The sequence below is a fragment of the Rhagoletis pomonella genome, unplaced genomic scaffold, assembly GCF_013731165.1.
Source record: "Rhagoletis pomonella isolate Grant_MI unplaced genomic scaffold, Rhpom_1.0 Rhpom_scaffold_00007, whole genome shotgun sequence".
In the NCBI taxonomy this organism is placed as follows: Eukaryota; Metazoa; Arthropoda; class Insecta; order Diptera; family Tephritidae; genus Rhagoletis; species Rhagoletis pomonella.
The window spans coordinates 24928543-24940111 of record NW_023458561.1 but is presented as its reverse complement, the minus strand read 5'-3'; the positions used below and the strand labels follow the sequence as shown (position 1 = coordinate 24940111).

The 11569-nt window shown below is 32.0% G+C and overlaps 1 protein-coding gene across 1 annotated transcript in view; it reads left to right on the top strand.

The window, feature by feature from the left end:
• The window catches only part of LOC118743743, a 202398-nt gene that overhangs the window by 3490 nt on the left and 187339 nt on the right, over window positions 1-11569 (top strand). The window lies entirely within an intron of this gene.

The following is an 11569-nucleotide window of genomic DNA, read 5'->3' as shown; positions in this document are numbered from 1 at the left end:
TTTCCGCGTAAGAGTAAGCACATGGTGGAGTGACCAGCAAAGCAACGAGCAAAGCATCCAAAAACCATTTTTTTAATTCTTAGCTATCAAATTGGATTTATTTAGCAGGTGGCAATCCTCCGATTTTTCGATTGATACCCATATTTTAATATTTAACTCAACCCACCCATTTGAAACACATAAAACGTTCTAAATGTTCGAACTAAAGCTTTCATATTTCAATTAGGTAATAAATTGAGTATAATTTGACTTTTCAAACCCACTTCAATTCGCTCGGTAAATAAACAAAATTAAAATTTTTTAACAAGTAGCAACCATCTTCAAACACCTCAAAAGTATTATATATGTTCAAAATAAACATTACGTCTTCATATGGCACCCATATTTTAATATTTCCTATAATTTTTTTTATAATTCAATTAAATTAGACTTTTCAAAAAAATGGCAGCACTCTTCAAAATATTTTCTAAAATAAAACCTTCTTGAACCTTTTTTGTCAGACACCTTTATTGAGACTGATTGAGTATATCTGCTCTAAGCAACAACAATAAGAATTTCAATGCAAATGCAATGAGCTATCGTAGTTCCACAGAACACGACTTAATGACCGACCAAACTTTGCGTGACAGACGAATCTGTTTATATCCTATCTTTGCATTTATTACCATTAATTTTTATATTAAATGTACAGAGTTAGCTAGTTTGTATAGTTTTTATATATTCCTCCGCGAGATTTGAGACACAATAAATTGTTTGTTGATTCATTTTGTAAAACTACTTATGTGCTAAATGAGCCAATTGCGAGATCGAAACGATTATGTAATATGTAGGTATAGTGGAATTCTCGATTTCGATTCAAGTGTGCATAACTTTAAACACAGTTATTTTCTATTTTTCATTAATTAGTCTGTAATAAATAATAGCTGTGTAGACTGTAACAAATAAACAAAACCCTAACCTTGGTGGTTTTAAATACTAAAATTTATACTCAACTCATCCACATAAGGTGAAATACATCAGACGAATTGGATTTTCATTAACATTCTTTTTTTATTGTAAAATTTGCAATTTTTTCACATTTCAACAGGTTTTTCTTAAAAGACAGACCTGCTAGAAAAATTGGAATCAGCATCAAAAAATACAACATTAAAAAGTTACCAAATCATTACAGTTAGTTAGGCTTACATTTTCCAAAAAAAAAACTAATAATAATTGATTTCTGCAGCATATTCTAAACGAGCTGGCACTCAATCTCACTACAAGGATAATTATAGTTCCAAAACCGATTTTAACCGATGCTTTCGCAATGAAGGTGAAAACGAAAGCGTCGAGCTTTGCGCGGAACTGGCAATATTAAATGATGTTATTTTCACCAACGCCACTATAGACCGTCTTTCAGACCTAAACTCGATTAAAATTTATCATTGTCATTGCTTTATAAGAAAAACTTAATGCCCTTATATCCAGGACAACGATGGGCGTTGAGCCAAAATAGCAACACGACGGACCCTTTGTGCCTAAGTGTGCATTCATCACTTGCAATTTCATTATTCTTTTTTTTTTGTTCGCCTCAGCATACATTTAGGCGCACTTCAGTGTCCAATTCATGGATGCTCGCGGCCAGTGCGCCGTTGTCTGATAAATATTGCAAAGGAAACTGCATTCGCCCGCGTATTTTACATATTTTTAAATGGCATTCTATTTTTATTTCAATTTTGCTTTTTTTTCAAATATTTATTGTGGTCCAGATAACGCAACTTGCCATTAATGCATAGACACTTGAGCGTTGTAGTGCCAGTAGAGCAGCAGCTGTACGAGAAGCAGCCTCAGTACGAGTATATCGGCCCTGACCAGTGTAGCACACTTGTATGCAGCTGCCCTGCCGCTGGCTGCTATGTACCTCAGGCATTCGCACTTGCATGCAATTTTTTTTTTTTGCTGCGTATGATGGATTGGGAGGCGGTGTATAGTTTGAGTTGTAGTAGAGCCGTACATACATACATACCTACAAACTTTTCAAGTTGCATGTTGAATATTTCGAGATTTTGATGTCAGTGTCATTTGCACAGCAACCAACAATGACATAAATAAAACAAAAATAATATTAAAAAAAAAAAGAAAAACAAATAAACGACTAATAAAACGTTGCATATTTACGTACATATGCGGCACCTACCGCCTCAAGCAGGTTTTACGCATACATGTGGTTTGCACCCCTCCCACACTTATTGCTCCAACCCCTGAGCTCTTTTGCATCTGCTGCTGTTGATGCTTCTGCTCTCTTTGATTGCATTCAAGTGTTATTTCATATTTTTCTATCTTTCATAACCCCCACTTGTTTACGTTTACAAACACCTTCGGGTACATACATACACTGCTGGCAGAAATAATAGACTCGCCTTATATGGACTAGTTTTGGCTACATTTCGTTGGTATATTTAGTTTTTAATATTTTCTTTATAAAAGTCTAGCTAATTATACAAAAACTCCATATAGAGCCACATTTCAAACTTTGTACAAAAATTATAAAATCTCGAAAAATTTTCACCAAAATATCAAACTTTTTATTTAGCATTTTGACAAAGTATGCAGTTTTGTAGTCCATTCAATTTTAGTATAATAAAGCGCAAACTTCAAGTGTCTTTAAAATACCGTTAATTTTTTTTGTTGATACAAAGTATGTTTTATTTTTTTTTTATATGGAAGAGAAAACTTCCGAAAATTAAGCTATAAAACTGCATAACAAATCATTTTCTAAAAATTTATACATTTAATAAAATTGTAACAGGCCGATGTCCGTACATTATATATATTAAAGAAAACTTAATATGGGAGGTGTTTACTAGAGCAGCAGAGGCAAACCAACAATTCTTAGAATTTTTGTCTGTCTGCCAGTGCATCTGTCCGTCCGTCTGTCTGTCCATCTGTCTGTCTGTCTGTATGTTGGGAAGCGCATCAATCGAAAACTATTGCATGGAATTGAATACAGTTTTCACAGGTGCATTTCTAAAGGTCTAACTTAAAATGTAGGCAAAAAATAATTACAGAGTTGCCACCTGTTTGAAAATTTTAGTTTAACTAAATTGATAGGATAAAGTAAATACGGCAATATGGTTGTAAAAGGACAGAGGTTTGAGAAGGCTTACAGTAGAAAATATTTTTGCAGAAGGTTGCCAGCTGTTTGAAAATATCAATTTGATTTAATTGACAAGATAAATTAAATATTGCAATATAGGTATCAAACTAAAGAGATTTAGGAAATTTTTCTGCAAAAAATATTTTTGAGGAGGGTTGTTAGCTGTTTGAAAAATTTTATTCAATTACTAAATTGATCAAATAAATTAAATATAACAATACTGGTTTGAAACTAAAGAGGTTTAAGCAAGTTTACTGCCGAAAATAATTTTATATCGAGTTGCCACCTATTTGAAAAATTTTATTCTGTTAGAGTGATTATCTAAGGTAAATACTAAATTAATACAACTTTGAGGAAAGTGCACGATACTTAGAATCGAGTTAAAAGATTATAAATTAAATTTCCCGGATTAAATTCTTTCGTAAATATATTAACTAACACCCTTTTAATAAAAAAGAACTTTTTTTTTGTAAATCTCACTTCATAAAGCTCTTCAAATCTATATTATTTTTAATGAATGAAGCCATACGAATTTTGGCAGGGAGTTGCAACACAAAACTATCTTTAAAGTGCAGTGAACACGAAGTTTGAAAATTTGGTGAAAATTTGTTGAATTTTTATACTTTTTGTACAAAGTATTAAATATGGATTTATATGTGGGGTATTCACAATGGAGTCGTAAGTGTCGTATTGTTGTATGTCGTTAACTTTAAACGCCTAAAAATATATATTAAGAGGGTTCGCAATTCGTCATATTATGAATTTTCGCAGTGTTAAAAAATAAGTGGTTGTGGTTTTGAGTAATCTAAAAATTTATTTTAGCTTTTAAATTTTACGACATACAACAATACGACCTTATGACACCATTGTGAATTCCCCAATGGTGTTTTTCGTATAACCAGCTAGACTTTTATAAAAAAAAAAAAAATTTAACATTAAATGAGCATAAACAAATTAAGATAAGGTGAGTCTATTATTTCAGCCACCAGTATATACAAATTTATTTATTTTCTAATTTTTTTTTTATTACATCGTAAACAATTTTGTTTCTTGTACGATTCATCTCTTTGTCCTGGCCATTTCAATGTCCTTCCAATGAACACCAAAAACATGTAAAATTCAAGCTACACAATTCACTGTGGATAGTCGCAGAAACGACAAACATGCATACTTACCTATGTATATACTATACAAATACAGAAGTGTGTGAGCTTGAGTACGCACTGAGTTGAATATGACAACACTGAAACTAGAAATTTTTTCTACACTTTCTACATTTTGCCCATAGCACTATTTGCTGTTTTATTTTTTATTATAAAAAAGGCGCTCTTCAAAAGCCAGCGCATTTTTAGTTGAAAATTGAATGAACTAATATATTATTTTTTTGCATTTTGTCCGTAACACTTTTCCACGTGAATTTAAAAATGCCTAACTCAGTTCATTACACCTCAAGGGCTTCATCCTTCTTTTACTTTCAGCTGTGACAGAGAATTCGCTTTGAAATAATTATGGCACATATAAAGTTTTGTGGTTAATGAATTGAGTCAAATAAAAATCCCCAAAAAAAAGAACACACACACAAAACCGCATTTTAACAACAAGCAAGTACAACCGCAACTCAACGCTTGCTGAAAATGTCAATGAGTGCAATTACTTGTGTAAACACATAAGCGGTATTCTCTAAGTCTTACAAAGCCGTTGCATGGTGCACAGATTGCAAAGCTGTCCCATACGAAAACCGGTTTTTACCGTGCACCGTGCAAGGGCTTTGCAAGTCACAGAGAATACCCCTACATATTTATAGTATATACGTAAGTAAATAATACATATATGACAGCTATAGTGTTGCATTCAAATCATTTGAAACCGCAGTTGGACACAGTGAAAAAAACAGTAAAATGGTATATATGCATATACAGTGGCCGCTCGATTATCTGAACTTTCGATAAAGCTGGGATAAAAGTCATTTTTGATCGTAGAATATAAAGTCCTCACTTGGCATTAAAAATATCTTAGTATACATATAAGATAAGATAAATGCACGGATATGACAGAAGCTAGGGACACGATCGCCTAAAATGTATTTGCTGTCTCTAAAGATTTTCCTAAATGGGACCTGGTAGTCGGGTTCCTTATTTCTTATTACTATTTGACCATTGGAGGTTTGAGATATCAGTATTTTGTCTAGTCAATGCTGGCTAGTCACAAAGAATGTGTTCGAAAGTTTTCTCATCCTCAAGACAGAGCCCGCGTTCCGACTCCCCTCTAACACCTATTCGGTGCATATGAAATCATGACTGGGTGATCTGTTAGATACCCGGAGAGTAGCCTGATTTCCTTTCTGTGAGAGAATTGATAGTTTACGACCGGGTCTTGCACTTGCCCTGTCAGCCCACCCCGAATCGTCCTTGTGCCATTGTACATATTTATCTGGGATCATGTACAGGGAGTCGGTTTTTTCCATCGTTGTGATCTGGGATCCTCACTTGGAACTTTCTGTCTAAGCAAGTCTCTTTTTGGTTATGGAGTCAGAAACTCCGCGAATTTCCAATCCTGGCATCTTCCCAAGAATACTTGCGTGAAGTTTGTTTTTGTAGTAGCAGTCGTTGGCTAGTCTAAATTGTAGCTCCCCCGTGGCTGCTATTTTTTTTAAATAAAAAATATGTAGGTAAGTGAGTCCATCCTAGAACCGACTCTAGAGCCGCAGTTGAGCAGGTTTTTATATACATAAATACAACTATGGAAATTTTCTAAAATTGCGAAAATTATCTTGGCATCAAATCACAGCTAAAAAATGCTAACTTATAAAATTAAAACCTATTGTACATCTACAAGCCAATCCCTTTAATTTGACATTTCATGACTTCCTTTAAAATAAATGTCTATATTAAAAATACATATTATATATATACATATTACATATGACTTTTCGTAAAGATAACAATAATCAAAAATTTTTTTCTCAAAAATTTTGCCCTTAACTCTCATATTTTAATATTTCACATAACTTATATACACACATATGTTCAATTTAACTAAATTCGACTTTTCAAAAAGGACGTTCTATCGAAGATGTTTAAAATATGGTAATCATGTAGCGGTAGTTTTCGGAAAGGTGAAAAACATATATTTAATACTTGCGACGGGAATTTAATGCTCGGCTCCGGCCGAACTTAGACTTTCTTACTTGTTTTTCATTTCATTTAGGTTTTCAAAACTTTTTGCTAAAAGACAAACAGAAATTAGTATTTTGAAAGATGAAGAAGAGCTTTCAAGATAGTTGCCAGAACTGAGAATTGCCTTACGAAATCGAGCCCTAACCGGCAAAAAGATGTAAACGACATTTTTTCTGGGAACATTTATGCGTCAAAAAGAAAATTAAAAAAATGTCGCTTTCATCTCTCGGCGGTTAGGGCTCGATATGAACAGAAAAGAAATTTGTTAAGATAATCGACCATCTATACTTAAATATGTTACTCATTTGAAATTTTATGTATAGTATGTATGTATATTAAAAAGCCTTTTATATACATACAAAATAGTTAATTGCGGCATATATTTTTAAAGTGGCTTACATCATTTCGTTTCGTTTATGTGATCATTTACCTGTTATTTTTATTATTTTATTTACAGCTCAGATTGAGAATATCTTGAGAGACTAAATTCAAGGATTAGATAGCGATGAAGCTCTTAGCACTTACCCACGTATATATATTATTGTCCGCGCTTTTGTAACGGGCCATGAGAATGTTATCTTTAGCAAGCACGGAAATAATTTCCTTGCTACTTTATCTACGTATTTGCTTCACAAATTCGCAAAAGATATGAAGAACAATTAAATAGTTTCATTTAAAGAGATGTAGACTATAAACAGAGATCTAAACAAGGTCCTACGAAGTGGTAGTAGAGCACTTAAAATGTAATCTTTGATGCATATATGAGCAAATCCCACGAGCTGTTTTTTTGTCACTCTCTTCTCTTAGCACACAAAAACGCTAAAGCATTCTGCTTGCATTTATTTAAATCAATGGAAAAACAAGTACAATGAAAAAATGAGTATTTGAACAATTTCAGCCTTAAAATGTTTTTAGGCGAAAAAGTATCGAAATTACAAAATTTTCCATTGTCACTTGAAAAAATCATAATTGTTTTTTAATAACTATGGTAAGTTTTCGAATAGAATTCTAAGAGTGTACCACCAAAATAAAAATATGACATCATGCAGAATATCCGTCACAACTAATTTGCAAATTTTTGAAATTTAAAAGTTTACGATATTTCAAAATGTCTTCTTGCCAAAACGAACCAATGTAAATTAATAAAATTAGTGTGCCACCAAACGAAAAAAAATTTATTGATTATAAGATGTCGGTGACTTGCGAAACAAAAATTTCAATTTGACAATTTTTATTGGCACACCGAACTGCATGGCGAAATTGTTATATACATTAAGAAATTAATATCTATAAACATATTTCTAAAAGGTATTTTTCTGTTACCAAACGAAATATTTATCCTTTAATATTTTATCAAATTTAATGAATGATATCTCATTTTGAAGAGAAGAACCTCACGTACATGCGAAAAATAGTCACGTTGTTCAAATTTAGTTATTTATTAAAAAAGTGGGGTATTAAAATTTTTGGGGTTTCCAAGAACTTCTACGCGGACATTACACTTTCGTTGGGTTATTTAAGACTGCCTTGGAAGTATACCCTCCGACCACCAAATCATAATATTAACATATAAATCGTGATCGTGAATTGTTGGTGAAAATAATGGACCAAAATGTTTCAATAAAAAAAAAAAATAGTTTTGGGCGGGACGAAGTTCAGCGGGTCTGCTAGTTCATATACATATATTCGTGAAAAATACTGCGAAATTTTTCCTTTTTGATTGTTGTTGTTTCCGACAGGGTGGGTGTATGATGTATTATGGAACGAATTTCCGTCATCCCTTATCAAATTTGGTTTGAAGACAAAGCGGTTTCGGCGTTGTGCCATCTTCAGTGTCATTTTTCGTTCTCGAAATGACACTGAAGATGGTACAATGCCGAAACCGGTTTGTCTCCAAACCAAATTTGACAAGGGATGACGGAAATTCGTTCCAAAATACATAATACTGTAGAAAAATATTGTACGCCAAAATTTAATAACTTTTAAATAATATGACTTTTATGTTAGGGCGTGCGTGTTATGTTAGCACACTTGTGTGGTGCTGCAAGGCGTATACGTTACATACAAATCTACGGCTATATGAGCACAAGTTGTAATTTAGACTTTTTAGTAGATATATCTTATTTAGCTTTTCATTTAAATACAATTTCGCGATGGAATCATTTTCTTTATGCAAAACTGAACATAATACATTTTCCAAGATAAGGGTTGCCCCATTTTCGACCTACAATACGTTTTTGTCGAAAAATGTAACAACTCGTGGGATTTGTTCATGTGCATATACTGTGAATGCACATTTTAAGCGCAGTAAATGATATTGAACACAGCGCCATCTAACGGTTTGCATGTAGATGTAATAAGCACAAATTGAAATCGTGTCAATATTTTACAAAACTTGATGAAAGTTCACACAATTTGTTAAATATTGCATTGCTTTCGGGTTCTGAGCTACATATTTATGTAAACATATACATATAAAGTCTGAAATCTCTAGTTTATCGACAAGTTGCTTAAAATCCGATTTCCAGCTTTGTACTGAAATAAAGATAGAAAAGAAAGCGTGTTGATATAAACGTGTTAAAAAAATAGGTAAAAAGCGGCTCGGTGCTACATATTTGTCGGTAAGTGTCAAGTGTTAGCTCTATTTTATAACCATTAAGTAATAAATTGAATGACTTTTATTGCCTATAATTACTCAATTTTTTCGTTAATAGTTGGATTTGTGGACAACACTTCTTATTGTCCCATTCCATACCTTATATCATCATATATTATCATATACACATATATACATTTCATAAAATATTTCACTTTATTTAAACTACGAGTATAAAATCCGTTTATCTATTTCGCTGTGTTGCACAAATGTTTTTGTGTTTTTTTTGGTTGCAATAAGCTCTTCACATTTTCTGTGTAAAAAAATCAATGATAATTGGCAGCAGCCGTAATGAGCGGTTTATGCTTAAATATTTATTTGTATTCATACTTAATTTTGGTAAATATTTTTTTCTCATTTCCAACAAAAATACTTAATATATTTGTAATAAAGTTTTTGGTAGAATAGTTTAAATTTTGCGAATTTCTGAGCTTTTATTTAGTAAAGTGAAAGTATTTATTTCTACAATAACTAACAGAGCATGTATTTATTGATAAAAAATATCGTACTACTAGTTTTTTATCATTTTTCCAATCACTATATATATGTATATTTAAACTAACCGTTTTTATTGATTACATAAATGACTTTCCAGTTGAAATGCTTATGTAAATATTTTGCGCAAAATTCATAAGAAAAATGGAAAACACATAAAGTTGCTCATTATGCGACTAAATACTTTTTCTGCTAACTAACAAATATGCAGTTTATAGCTCTAATTAATTCGAATTGCCTCCCTTATTTGTGGCATTTCGTAACACTTTTCGGATGGCGTACCGGACTTGGTCTATAAAAGGTTAAATATTTTTAGAAAGTTTCCATCATATTGGAATTTAAAAAAATGCTTCGAACTTTTAAAAATTAAAAAAATCAACGATGCTTTTAAGTGTTTCAAAAAGTCAAATAAGAAAAGTATCCCCAAGTTTCTTACAAAGAATTGAGTACAGTAATTAATAAAAATTTGCATTGTTAGCTCACTCATTTGAATACTAAATTTTAGAATAGAATTCTGGCATGACTTTTAGTCATAAATCAAGAGGAATACTTCTTCTTTGGAAATTGGGTCTCAAAATAAAATCTTGCCTCTGTGCTTGGCAGATGCAAATTCTACCATATATTTTGTAAGGAATTTTCATCCTTACTTCTCATATTTGGTTTGGACACCGAAGAGATCACAAAAACTAGACTCGATTTTCTCTAATTTAAATTTTTTCTGAAACTTCGGTTGGTCCATGCCTTTAAGTGTTTAGCAAATTAATTTCAACAATTCATATCCCTGAACTACTTATGTACTTAGAGAAAATGCGGACCACAGGCGGCGGCCGCTGTGCTGTAGTAGTTAGCAGTGCGCGCTACCCTTCCGCACGGCCTGGGTTCAAGCCCTGCATTTTCTTCGCCCTGTTTGAAATTATTTTTCATAAAAATTAAAATAAATTAAGAAAATTACCTCATCTGGAAACCCAGTATACAGATCCAGAATCTATAACCCAATATTAAATGGTGTTTTTTTTCTTGTGTCATTTCAAAAGTTTAGATTTTTGTAGCGCAACTTGTATGGATTCTTAGCAAATAATCCCGGGATTTTCGGGATTTGTAGTTTGCACGGATGGCAGTAATAGAAACTCCTTGTCTTGACCAGTATTGGCTATATTTCTTTTTTCATTTAATATTTGATACTTTTTTTTTAAAGACTAGCTCATTATACATATAACAACGTGCGATAGTAAATTTTACATATAAAAATCAATATATTCGCGAAACCATCGGCCAAACATAGAAAAGTGCGTTTTTAGTTTTTCACTCTGACGTCAGTAATTGAAAAATGATTTAAAAAATTCAGTGAAATGAGCTGAAAGAAGAAGTATGGGTATTAAATTGAAAAGAGAAAATTGTGCAGAACTTAATCAGATTCAATTTTTTGGTACATATTTAAGGACTAGTAAGTATTGAAAATGTGCTTTTAAAAATTTATCCATGAAATTTCGCAATATTTTACTTTTGAAAAAATTATACGTTAAGGACTTATGTAAACTCGACAACATCCTCGAATTTCGTCCTTCTAAATTTATCAGCTTAAAAAAATACACATTCGTTCTTGTGAATCCAAAAAAATTAGTTTTTTTTTAAATCTATAGAAATTTCCTCTTTCATCTGTTACCCATATTTCTATTCTACATTGCATTGAATTTTTTAAATAATTTTTGGAATTCATCATATCTTTGAAATTACAAAGTCCTTTCAAATAAATCCTGACGTTAGAGAGAAAAATTAAAAATTGTCATAACGAGACATCCCGAAAATTCCAGGATCGTATAGAGCGAAAAAATTAACATCCCTGGTACATACATACATATGTAAATAGCTTTATTTTGATTTTTGATGTTCGACCACCTGTAATTTTACTTGCACAAACATATTTAACACTACTCAATTTCATTCGTACTCGAAAATTAGTTTAGCGAAAAATCGGTATTATACCTTTCAGTCAACATTTTAATGTGAATGTTGTATTTAACCAACTAATCCAACTAAATATGTTTTAAATTTGTAGCTTAAAATATGCAAACAAACTCTGTCTCGAGGTCGCCTTCTGTTGAAACC